At 36.0% G+C, this 13,461-nt stretch overlaps 1 protein-coding gene across 8 annotated transcripts in view; it reads right to left on the bottom strand.

The window, feature by feature from the left end:
- Positions 1-13,461, bottom strand: part of LOC120416924 (sex determination protein fruitless) — a 456,860-nt gene that overhangs the window by 94,753 nt on the left and 348,646 nt on the right. Inside the window, exon 2 of one of the 8 annotated variants that reach the window (XM_039578837.2) lies at positions 9,055-9,841. The exons of the other annotated variants lie outside the window; for them this stretch is intronic. The gene's annotated coding sequence lies outside the window, so the exon portion shown is untranslated. The remainder of the gene's footprint in view (positions 1-9,054; positions 9,842-13,461) is intronic. 8 annotated transcript variants of the gene reach the window in all.

Genomic DNA, 13,461 nt, shown 5'->3' with positions numbered 1-13,461 from the left:
AAAAGTTTGACTCAATTTGATACTTATAAAATCGCGTTACGTCATTTGGTAATGTGTATTGTTTTTGTTGTTAACTGATTTCTACAGTCAGCATTCACATATTTGTCACAAAAAAGAAACTTAAAACAATGTTGAGTCTTATAGCTCTTGACAAAATTTTCTAAATAACAAAATATTAAAATTAGGTTACGTCATTTGTGAATGATAGCTCTAGCTAACTGTCAAAGCAATCCATGTTCAAAAAAATTATATCTAGCATTCAGTAAACTTTTCCCAAACCCAATTTTTAGTGCTCTGTTTTGACACAAAATTAAAAAAATTATATCCAAAAATTTTTTTTTGCTTCCAAAAATTGTCAAATCGCGTTCCGGTATATGTGAATGCTGACTGTAGAAATCAGTTAACAACAAAAACAATACACGTTTACAGGAAGACGACATTTCAACATTCACCAAAGCTATACACTAAAAGAATGTTTAGGTCTCTTTTCAGAAACGTGTACAAATTTGACAGTTCGTTGAGAGGGACATTCACAAATTCCGAAACTAAAGTTTGTTATTGATATGTTTTGCAACAAAATTGAAGGAATCAAACACAATTTTGGTTCCTTTTTCTGAAGATTTATTTGACAAAATTAAATACATAAAAAAACTTGTATAGTTGGGTTACGTGCTTGGTTACGTCATTTGCGAACGATAACTGAAGCAAACTGTCGAAGAAATAAACGTTTACAGGAGGAAGTCTTAACATTTAGGAAAGTTATCAGAAACAGAATCAACCTGCTGAAAATGTGAGGCCTCTTTGCTGAAAAGTGTATAATTTTGACAGTTCGTAAAGAAGGTCGTTCACGAATTCCGAAACTTACTTTAATTATTGATATTTTTGTAACTAAATTGAAGAAATCAAACACAATTTATGCTTCATTTTGTCTGGTGATTTATTAGACAAAATTTGTTACAAAAAAATCAGGTTACGTCATTTGTGAATGATAACTGAAGCAAACTGTCAAAGCAATACACGTTTACAGAAGAAAGTCTAAACATTTAATAACGTTGTCAGAAACAAAATCAGTGGGCAGAAATTGTGAGGTCTCTTTCTTAAACGTGTACAAATTTGACAGTTTGTAAAGAAGTTCGTTCACAAATTCCGTAACTTACTTATGTTATTCAAAGTTTTGTCACAAAATTGACAAAATTAAAAATTGATCGAGAAAACTGAGCACAAATTTGACAGTTCGTAAAGATGGTCATTCACGAATTCCGAAACTCACTTTAATTAAAGATAATTTTTGATACAAAATTTAAGAAATCAAATACAATTTTCGGTGAATATTCTGATGATTTATTTAACAAAATTTAATACATAAAAAAAACAAAAAAAGTAGAGTTGCGTCATTTATGAATGATAAATGAAGAAACTTGTAAGAACAATACACGTTTACAGTGACATTTGGAGAGTTAACAGAAACATAATCAGTGGGCAGAAATTGTGAGGCCTCTTTCAGAAACGTGTACAAATTTGACAGTTCGTAAAGAAGGTCATTCACAAATTCCGAAACTTACTTATATGTTTTTCTAAGTTTTGTCACAAAATTGACAAAATCAAAAATTGAGCACCAATCTCAATTTGGTGTGCAAATTTGACCGTTTGTAAATGAGGGAAAATTCACAAATTCCGCAACAAACTTTGACAAATCATAACTTTTTCGCCAATTTTGACAGTTTGCACCGGTCACAAAACCGACCAGCTACTGTTCAACCTAGAAACGAAAAGTAAGGCCAAAAAAAACCTTAACTTGGTGCAAATTTCTGCCTTTTCCCCTCTCTCGCCCAAGCCATGCCCATCAAAAGTTCGAGTGGTTTGGTCAGTTTTTGGTTGGCTTTCTTTTCGGGCTCGGACCTCGGTAGGGTGCGAAGCGAATAAAGACAAAAAAAAGAATCGCCTTAAAAATTTTATGATTGCAATATAATTAGTGACTAAAACAGGGCAAACATGTTTAGTGTGTGTGCGATTGCGATTTTTTTTTTCGCGCTTCAGGTAAGTTGATATGGGTGGGGCCAAGGGAGAGCTCATTCATTGCGCGAATTAATTCAGAGTGTGGAGCGGTTTTTTTCGCCAGTTGATCTTGTTTAATGTGGCGGATTTTTTTTTGCGGGCGAAAATCGCGATTTGGAGGTTAGGCCCTCGCGCGAAAGCACATGTTTATGTCGTTAAAACCCCGCGATCAAGTTTTTTTTACGAACTGGTAAGTTGCTAACTTAATTTGACAGTGCACGGTTTGACAACCTAACCTCAAACGCACGCGCGCGATCATCTAAGCAACCACACACCGGAGAAAGTCAACAAATTTCGCGGCAGAATTTGAATATTTGTGTGATATTTACGCTAATGAATTCCCTCCCGCCCCCCTTTTCCGAGTTTTTGTTTGCTGGATTTTGTCTCAAGTAAATCCCCCTTCCAAAAAAAGCAACAACAAATCGAGACAAAACCCACATGACAGCGCTCAGAAGTACAGTTAGGCAAAACAAGAAAGCAAAAGGGACCGGCGCAAATTTCGCGTTAAAAGCGCGAAAAAAAGATACTTTTTTATGTCTTTTGAATGCTGTCATTTTGTTTCCCTTTTTTTTTTGCTTGGGACCAAGATATGCTACTACTTGTCACATGTGGTGAAGGCAAGCCCAAGTCTGCAGAATCGGAGACGGTTTGTGCTAATTTGGTCATCGCTAAAAATAGAGCTCGGCGCGATTTGGTTCAGTGCAGTTGGGAGTACTTTCAAAATGATGTTGATTTTATTCTGTAATATTACAGAAAAAATATTAAAATTTAATTTAATTTGAAAAAATCAGAATGTTCCGTAATCTGTAGATAGTCCCTCTCTGATGACAAACTGTCAAATCGGTGCACGATGCAAGAAGGTTGCTCAAATTTGCATTAAGTTTAGTTTCCAGCGGTTTAAACACTACGCAAACGTTTATTGACGAAACGTTGGTTGACAAATTCAAGCAAAACCAAGTAAATGGTACAATGTGGATTTGTAAACAAGCCGTTTGTCCTGCTCATTTTACATGAGCAAATAAAAAAATGTTTTTTTTCGATTTCTCCCCCTCCTAACTAAGTTTTTATACAAATTAAAAAAAAAAATGTTTTGTGCGTAACACGGCCTTCGACAACCTCCCCCTTCCAAAACCGTTACGGAATAAAAGAACGCTCCCTGGCGCACAACTTAAAAGTAGAAAACGCATTTCTGAGTAATTTTACTCCGATTTTTTTAATGCTTAAGGGATGATTCTTTGAACAAAAAAACACTCAAATATTGAGATTTACAAAAAAGTGTTCCGTAATCTGTAGATAGTCCCTCTCTGATGACAAACTGTCAAACGGGGCAAGAAGGTCGCTCAAATTTGCATTAAATTTAGTTTCCAGCGGTTTGAAAATCTCAAACGTCAAATCAATACAAGTTCCGGCACCAATTTTCTATGGTTTGAATTTGCGGAGGGTGCCGAAAAAAGGTAAACAATCACAAGGAAACGTTCGCAAATTACGCTACGCGGCTAAATGATGTAAACACATATTGAATTTGACAGCTGTCGTTTTATTGGAGCTGCTTTCCGAAATCGACAGTTGTTGAACATTTGCTGACTGCGACTCCAACCCCAACTCCGACTGGTTAAATGTTAGAGATAAACTAGGTCATCCATGGCTGAAGATTACCTTTCAAGATTTTTATTGCACTTTGGCAATCCCGTCGAATGCCAAAGACTCCAAACTTTCAACTCACAAAAATCTGCAATCGCCAACATTTCTATCAATCGATAAAACACCACCTCGAAAACCGCGTCCTTACCTTCTAATCCTAATTTGAATTTTTATCGCGTTCGCGCTTTCAAAATTAAGGACGCTATCAAATTGACGACCATGGCCCCGAAGTTGCGCGAGAGAGAGAGAGAGAGCAAATCTATCGATTTCACCTCCCAAAAAAACGAGCAATAAATCAACGCTGCGAGGCTGCTGTCAGACTCCGCCGCCATCTTTGATTAGAAAGTGTCACCGCGCGAAAAAGTTCAAGATGGTGGACCCTTTCACCCACGCAGAAAAAAAAACCTCCAAAATCTGCCAAAATCGTGTTTTGCATGACAGAATAGTTTTCTGCGGGAGAAGATCACCGCGAGCGTGAGACTGACCACTTTCTACTGTTTTGAAAATCCCGGCACGCCGAGGGGTCCACCGCAAGGTGGTGCATTTTGACACCGCCCGGAAAAAAAACGAGGTGTCAAAAAGAAGCTCAGGAGGTCATAAAAGTGCCTCCAGCAGCTTCTTTACGACCGCGTGCCTCTCTCTAATGCAAATTTTGGCGAGTTTTAAAAGGTTTCTTCTTCGTTTTGACAGTTGTTTTGTTTTTTTTTTCTAAGCGCGAAGGGTGACAGCATTCGCCGTAGCTGTCAACTGCCGTGGGAGTGGATTTGTGCAATCTTTTCGCTTTTTTTTTGTTTCTGTGTGTGTCACATGTTGGTTGGTTGGTTCGTTTTTTTGTCTGGCCAGTATCAATCACTCGAAATCAGCGATTCGAAATGAGATATTTGCAAATATTTACATAATACAAACATTAAAAGCATTCGTGGACGGAATCGATTTTGAAGGAGAAGGAGGAGGAAGCCATCGATCGCGGACGTGGATGGCCTCCGATTTGGAGGTTTTTTTTTTCGTTGTTTGATGAGATTGGTTTGAATTATGGGCCTGGGAGCGTGGTTTTTTTTCTGTTGCACAACTCCTCATACAGGGTAGAATTTCAAATGACAGTTTCCGGGCGGGGGTCGATTGAGATTCATGGCGTTGCGCCGTTTATCGACGTGCGGTTTGATGGTGAAAAATCTGCGCGAAAAGGCTTTCAGATGTTGAGCTAATCGAATTATTCAACGATTACTGATAAAACAAAAGCCATTGACAAACAAGACGAGCAGGATTTAAACCCTCGCGTGCCTCTTTCCTAGCTGGTACGTTACCAACTGAGCTATTCCCACAAGCGAACTTTTGATCGTTCTTATCGTTTTTGGGCAAATACCTCCCCAGCAAACTGCTCGAAATCTTTTAACGTCAAAAGTGACAAAAACCTAACCTCAACCTTCACCATTAGCTTGCGCAAATATTGAACGACCAGCGAAGCCGGTTGGTCAGCACACTAAACGAAATAATACTTTAATGGTTCTTAACCGGCGTGGTAATTTATTCCGCGCGCCGGACCAACCCTTTCAAGATGAGATGCACCCACGCGCATCAGCGAAAAAAAAATATTTAAAAAAAAACTTGTTTCACAGGTAGTCCAAACCCCGTTCCGAAACTTCTTGAAGGGAAGGAGGAATAACTGCTTGTGCAAACGCCTGCAGAAAAAAAAGATCGGGATGAGATCATCGGTGAAGGTTTTTGAAGGGGATTTTTTGGAGGAACTCTCCGGCATAAGGTTCATGGCGAAGGAATGTTGGGACCAACTTGGAGAACGGAAATTGAGGCGGTTTGCATAATAAAGCGATTAGATGTTGCAGAATTTTTCTGGTTGTTTCTTTTTATTTGTTTTTCTCATTTTTATAAAAAAAAATGTGTAACGTAATTTACGAACAGTTCCTTCGACGACCTGTCAAACGAATACACGTTACTGAAGAAATGCCCGTAAATTAAGTTTATTGTGATTGCATTGAGTCACTGATTCTGTAAAAAAAATCTCATCAAATAAATTTGTTACGTATTTTTTGAACGTTCCATTTCACGAACTGTCAACTTAATACACGCATGCAGAAAAATGTTTTGTAGAATCAGCCTGTACGAGGTTTGAATTAACAAAATTTTTGTTGAATATAATCAACAACAAAAAATGCGTTGAAACAAACCTTTATTTTCTCAATTTCACAAAAGTCTTTTGTTGCTTTGAATAATCTGCTTTGACGTTTAGCGTTGATTCAACAAAAATTATGATTTTCAAATCAACAATACGGTTTTGTTGATTGAAATATGCACTATTTTTCCGCGTGCGTTACTGAGAAAAATCGCTGAATGTAACTTTTGAAATCTGACATTTATTGTTTTCTCATTTAAAAAAAATGCAACGTAATTTACGAACGTTCCCTTTGATAAAATGTCAAACTTTTACACGTTTTTGGGAAAATACTCGCGAAAGAAATATTTCGGTATCATCTGAAATAGGTTAAAGCTGCCAGAAATAAATGAATTAACAACAACAACATCATCTGAAATCTGACATTTATTTAAAAATAACATGTAACGTAATTTTAGAACGGTTCCTTTGATGAAATGCCAAACTAATATTTACACGTTGTTGGGAAAGTACCCAAAAAAGAAATATTTTGACATCATCTGAAATCTGACATTTATTGTTTTCTCATTTAAAAATAACATGTAACGTAATTTTCGAACGGTTCCTTTGACGAAATGCCAAACTAATATTTACACGTTGTTGGGCAAATACTCAAAAAAGAAATATTTTTTTATCTCCTGAAATCTGACATTTATTGTTTTCTCAATTAAAAATAAAAATTTAAGCTTATTTTGATTGCATTGATTCGCGCATTCTTTCAAAAATCTAAACGAATTAACATGTATCATTATTTGGGAATGTTCCCTTCCAGGATCCGTCAACTTAATACACGTTACTGAGAAAAAAAAAAATTGCTTAAATAAATATTAACTAATAAAATGACATTCGAAAATCAAAAGATCTATGAAGTAAGAAATTCCATTTAAGAAAAACAAAACGCCCACTCAGGAGGGCGAATCAAGGCCAGGCAAGCTAAACACAGAATTTTCGATTGAAAAATATCTGAAAAATTAAAAAAAAAACTTTACACAAGGGCGTTCAGGAATAAGTTTAAAATAACCGTTGAAAAAATCTTTAGAAAATGTGTAACGCCCTCAGAAGGGCGCTTTGATAATAAGTGTGAAATTTCCGTTGCGAAAAAATCTTATAACTTCAAAAACGCCTTCTGAAGGGCGCTAGGAAAGGGAGACGACGATTTTCGATTAGGAAAAACTATTTAAAGTATCAAAAAACCCTTGGAAGGGCGCTAAACAAAATCAGTAGAAAATTTCTGTAAATAAAAATCCCTGGAAACATCAGGACGAGGGCGTTTGACGACTGTGGGAATTTACTGATGATAAAATTCCTTGATAACGCCCTCAGGAGGGCGCTTGGGGGATTTTAAGTGTATTTTCGTTGATTTTTTTTAAGCAGCCAAAACGCCCTTTGAAGGGCGCTGGGGAAGAAATATCTCAAACAAAAATTAAAAGGGCGTTCAGAGGCCTACTCGACAAACTGCGGCATAAATTAATATTAAAAGATAAACCCATGCGAAAATCAGAAAATCTTTAAAGAGGGTGCCCTCGGAAGGGTGCAAGCACAGAATTTTTGTTGAGAAAATCTGCTCAGCAAATTTAAAACACCTTCAGAAGGGCGTTATAAAATGTATAACGCCCTCAAAAGGGCGCTTCGTTAAAACATCACCAATTTCCGCGGAAAAACGTTCTTAAACCTTCAAAAACGCCCTGTGAAGGGCGCTGGGAAAGTAGGAAAACAATTTTCATTTAGAAAAATTAACCCCTCAGAAGCACTTAAAAAGTCAGAAGTGAAATTCGTTGAGAAAATTCTTAAAACTTTTAAAACGCACTTCGAAGGGCGACTCTCATGAGGGCATTTGTGTGGAAGTTTTACCGGTAAAAAGCCCATAAGAAAATTCAAAACGCCCTCAGGAGGGCGCTTAGAGGAGTTCAGGAGAAGTTTCATTAAAAAATTGAAAAAATAATAAATAAGAAAACTGTCTGTAAAAGGGAGTTGGGATGATTAGTAGGAAATTTTCGTTGCGAAGTATTCCTGTGGAACGAGAAAATTTCAGGGGAGGGCGCTTGGGGAATAAACGGAATATTTTCTCTGAGAAAAAAGCACTAGAAAAATAGATTTCAGAAAGGTTCTTAGTTATTTTTTTGAATTGAAATTTTTTTTTCAAAAACAAATATTTTTATGATTTGTTTCATTTTTTTGAATAGAGGTGGTTCCCATCAAATTTAGTATGAAATTCTTAATTTTTAAATTTAATTTGATTTTAGATTCATTTTTTCTTTAAATATTAAATCTTTTTAGTGCAAATCGGAAAAATCGTCAGTGACTCGCTAAAATGCAACAGAACCATTTAAATAAGCTAACTCGTTATTAGGATAGTGCAAAAAATAGCAAGTTGCAAAATTATCAGATGTTTATTTTGTCAATTTGAGGTGTGGGATTTTTGGCATATTTTTTTTTAAAATTTCTCATTAATTATTAAAACTAGAAGCATTCAAACATATTTTAAAATGAGTAAAATAACAAGCTTAACATTTTTTCTTATGAAGAAAAACATTTCAACAAAAAAAAATACTAACTAAACTCGACTTTTCAAATCGCGCAAAAAACCCTCTGTCAAAAATCGTAAATCATCGATCCAAACCGAAACCCCGGAAAGTGATCCAATCCAATTGATCCAATCGATTTCAAAGAAAAAACTCACAAACAAATCCAAGAAAAAAGAAAAAAAAAACTCCCGTCGGCCGAGAATCGATCCGGTCGCCTCCTTCGATAAGCCCAATCATCTCCGACGGGCCAACAAGTTGATGCGCGTCTTCCTTCTCTTTGCCTCTTCTCTCTCTTATTCTCGCTATTCTTCTCTCTAATTCACTCATCGTTTTTTTTGGCAGTTTGAAAAGAAGAAGCCCAGTTGGTGGAGGGAAAGAGGGGAGAGCGCGCGCGCGGGAAGTGGGGAGCATGTTTGCAGATTTTTGGTTTGCCGATTCTTCCCTTTCTCTCTCATTCGCGCGCTCTCCCTCTCTCGCTCGCTCGTCAAACGATCATCACCATCTCGTCAATGATCATCGCGATCGTTTGCGCTCGTTTGGCGTGAGCAAATTTTGTGGATTTTGTTTTCTCTGCGTGAGTTTGTGTGTGATGGATTTTTTTTTTCGAGTGAGTGAAATAGATAAATAATATGAAAACCGAAAATAAATAATGACAAAAGAATTTACCTTCAACTTTACAACAAAGTTTTGCGCTGCGCCGCTTCCGATGAGCGTGTGTGTTTGTCACACATACACGCCAAACGAGGGTTGACGAGGATTTGATTTCTTCCCTTCGCCGCCGTCTTCACAACTGTGTGTGTGCTCCGAATGTTAAATCAGTGTCGCCCCGCGAAAATATCTCTCTCACACGATCAGAATTTTATTCGCGACCTTTTTTTTGCGGTTTTCTTAGTGGTGGTTAAATTTGCGATGTTTTTGCTTCTTTTTTTGAGGTAGAACACGAAGATCGCGTAAAATTCGCAAAAAATCTCCAAATCCAAGGTTAAATTTTAGGAACGCGCGCTCGCGCGCCGCTGAGCGCCCTTCGCCCTCTCTCTCCACTTCGTGGACTTGCGCGGACTTGGTCTCTCTCTCTCTCTCTCTGGACTTGCGTGCAAATTATTATTATTATCACTTTCGGCACTGACAGCAATCGTCGGCGTCGTTCATCTCACCAACACTGACTTGCAAATTTAGTCGGCTTTTTTCCGTTTCGTCCAGCGATTTGTGATGTTTTTTTTATTCAGATCTTTTTCATTCGCCCAAAAAATGCAAACAATCAAACTCTTCTTCCTGATTTTTGTTTTATGCTGGCGCATTAAAATGCATTTTAAAAAGCTACAACTACTACAAACAAACTACCAAACAAAACAATTGTCGCGACACCGAATTTCTCACTCACACTCTCGCAAAAAAAAAAATTGAAACGAACGAACTATCACATTTGATTGAGAAACAAGATAGAATAAAAATCCTGGAATAAAAAAAATAAAAATTCAGAACTTTTCTTCTGAGGTAGTGACGACTCCTCCTGAATAGTCATTTTGAATTCATAACAAGGAAGGACACGTGATCGGGAGGACGTTTTTCTCCAGGAGAAGAAGAGGATCGTGGCGTTAAAAATAGCTGATATTTACAGGCTGTGGTGACACTGACAGCTGTGTGAGCATTTCGTTGAATAATAATTGAATAAAACGGGCAGACGTTTTACGTAAAGAAGTTGGATGACTTCGAGGAGTTGAAGTGCGAACTTGCGTCGTAATCGAAAAGGTTTACGTCTTTGAATTTTATTAATTTGATTAGGTTTAATTGGGTTCAGAGTTCTAGCCAAATATTTTTTGAGTAAAATATCATTTACGCAAGTTTGGAACAACCAATCAAGCTCATATTTAAACAGAAGATTTGTTGGAATGTTAGCTACAAGTTGTCGGGTTGATTTTCCTAAAAAATGTACCGTTTTCGAGAAATCTTAATTTTACTGAAAAACTTCCAAGGGTTGACCTTAGCCCTTAAAACTCCTTTTAAAGGCTTTTTTAGTTATCTTGTCAAATTTTGCTTCAATAACGCGTTTGAAATTTTTTAAGTTTTGGTTTAAAGAAATTTATTAAAAACACCTTCAAAAATAAGGAAAGATTTAGGAGATCTGGCAGCACTGTGAACAGTTATGGGTACTCAATTCCATAGCTGTTTCAGGATGAATGTTGTTACGCTCAATAAATTTTTTTCTGTTTTTTGTACTTCATTTGCTGGACATTGGAATGTTTTTTTCTCTATTAAATAATGAAATTTCATGTTCTGGCAACACTGAGAAGGAATATCCAGACATTTACAGAACATTTCATGGTTAATGGTTATAAATTTGGTAAAAATTTACTTCCGCAGCCTACTTTTCTGTACATCATTTGGAAAAAATATTTTGAAATATGATTCAGAAAATTTAGTGAGCTGGCAACACTGTCGAAACAAATATTTTTGTGACTGGAAGTCGTAAATTTCAGTGACAATTACTTCCAAAAATCACATTTTACACATCTTAAGAATTTAGTTGAAAGATCACTAAGGTGAGCCGTACATTTTGACTGTCTGGCAACACTGTCAAAAGATATTCAGACTTGAGTGAATTTATTTGAATTTATCATGACTTGGTGTTGTAAATTACGATGAAATTGGTATCAAAACCAACTTCTTGACTTTTATCGCTTCAAAATTTTCAAGGGCTTTTCGATTAGTCATAAAATGTGATGGTCTGGTAACACTGTCATAAAAAATCGAAACTCAGGCTATAATTAATTGTTTTTCAATAGTATATTGTAAAGTTTGCTGAGAATTACTTCATGATCTTTACTTTAAGGAATGTGCAATAGATTTCCGATGAGACATTTGAAATTATAGTAGATCTGGCAACTCTGTTCGATGTTACGAGAAACTCCTGCGAATTTCAACTAACTTTTCAAGTCGTTTAGAGTGTGAATGTAATTTTCTTAAGCAACCACATTTTTGTGCGTGATTGAAAATTTATTTGAAAAACTTTCAAGGTTTGATAATCTGGCAACACTGTCGAGATTTGAAGACAGATGTTGTAAATTTGGATAAAAAAATCTTAACTTCTAGAATCAACTTTTTGTATTTCATTGAATCAACTTTCCGAAGAAAAAATCCAAAGAAATTTCAATTATCTGGCAACACTGTCATTTAAATTTGTAGTTCAGTTTTAAATAAATTGATCTTCTCAAAATCAGATGCTGTTAATCTGGATGAGAATGACTAAAAGAATGACGAATGAGAATGACGAAAAGTATTAAAACCAATGTTTTACAAACTATGTAGGATTTATTTTTGTTTTCAGTTTTTCTGATTAGATATTAAACTCAAAAACATTTTTGACAATTTCTAGTAATTGAACAATAAGGTCTAAAAATTTATTTAGAAAAGTTTCAAGCATGAACATAATTGCTTAGTTTGGAAGCTATTAATTATCAAAAATTAAGAAAAGAAAAATAAAACAACTTAATAAACAAAATCAAAAAAATATTCCAGAAATCTTACTATATCTTGTTGGTGAAAAAAATCTAGATCTGCACTATTTGGACTACATATAAAAAATAAGTTTCCAGAAATTTTTAAAACAATTTGGAATTTTAATTTGAAAAGGTCAAAAACTAAATTTAATATTTTTGCTTTTTAGAAGATTTTGAATACTCAAAAACACTCAAAAAGCAAAACAAAATTTTGATTATTTGAAAAAAATCTAGAATTGCAACTTTTTTTTTCTTAAAAAAGATAAAGAATTATATAAAAAAGAAGTTTTTCTTAAATTTTCTTTTGCCGACGGATTTTTTTTAAATAATTAAATCAAGTTTTGGTTCAAGTTTTGTTTATGTGTCGAAAAATTGTCAAATGAAATATTCTTACGTAAAATTGTGTGCTAAGCTACTTTGTAGAAGACCGCAAAACGATTAAAGTTGGTCCTGAAAAGTTATCAGAAAAAGTCTTCAAAGAACCGTCAACATTTTAGGTTTAACACGATTCGTTTTGCATTCTTCTACAAACTTGTTCTCTTCAAAAAGCGAAGAAATTGGGTTTTTTCAGTGTTAATCCTATTGTTGTTTTTGCTTTTTTAAGGTTGAGGGCCAAAGATATTAACAAAATATCTTTTTCAAAAACATTTCTATGGCAAAATAATCTTTTGTTTTATATTTCAAAAGAAGTTTTCTAAGTTTACAAAATTGAGAGCAACAAAAAATCTATTTGAAAAAAACTAGTTTTTGCCAATCAAACATTGCACAACAACCCCCAAAATTTGACCAACTGGTCCTAAACAACCCAATTTAACCTCGATTAGGCGAATATTATTTGCGCAAACAATTTGTTTACCAAAGAAGAAGCAAAAAAAAACTCCCAATTTACAAACTCACACAAGCTCGCCAAACATCTCATAAATTCGCTGTCACAGCCTTTCGCGCATCACACAGCCTGCTTTTTTTCTTATCAGTTACGAAAATAGTCACTTGTCACCACTAACACACACTAACTCAAAACGGCCGTAAAAATAAAGAATCCATCAAAGTATGCGATGCGCCCCAAAATAACGACGTCCAACGTTCGCGTCCTCTCTTCATTATTTTTATTTTTTCGCAAACACCAGAATTCCTGGCCTGCTTAGACATTTCTTCGCCGCTGTCTTTTTGACGTTCTTCTTAGTTCACGCACACATCCGCGCTAACGCGCGAGATCGCGTTTTTTAGTGGGTCACACAGATCTAGCTCTTCCTCTTCACCAGCATGTGCCAATCTTCGTCTTCTTCTTCCGCAAAACTGTCCTTCCCCATTTGAATTCCTCAACGTTTAAAAATCTTCACAGATTCAAGTTTCGCCCCGAAAAAAGGGCGCCTCTCGAAATAGTCCAGAGTGTGCCCCCCGTCCCGCCGTCGCCGCCATCTTGAAACCGAGGGGCTCCTCCAACTTGTGTCTTTGAGGTTACGGACTTGTTTTTTTGCGGGCTTCGCCCGCTGTAAAAGCTGAGGTCCGTTAGGCGAAAACTTGTTTCAGCAGGTTGGGCACTTGTCCGGGAAATCGTAATCCTAGTAGGCGCCTT

Source organism: Culex pipiens, chromosome 1 (genome assembly GCF_016801865.2).
Source record: "Culex pipiens pallens isolate TS chromosome 1, TS_CPP_V2, whole genome shotgun sequence".
In the NCBI taxonomy this organism is placed as follows: Eukaryota; Metazoa; Arthropoda; class Insecta; order Diptera; family Culicidae; genus Culex; species Culex pipiens.
This window is presented reverse-complemented; position numbering and strand designations above follow the sequence as displayed.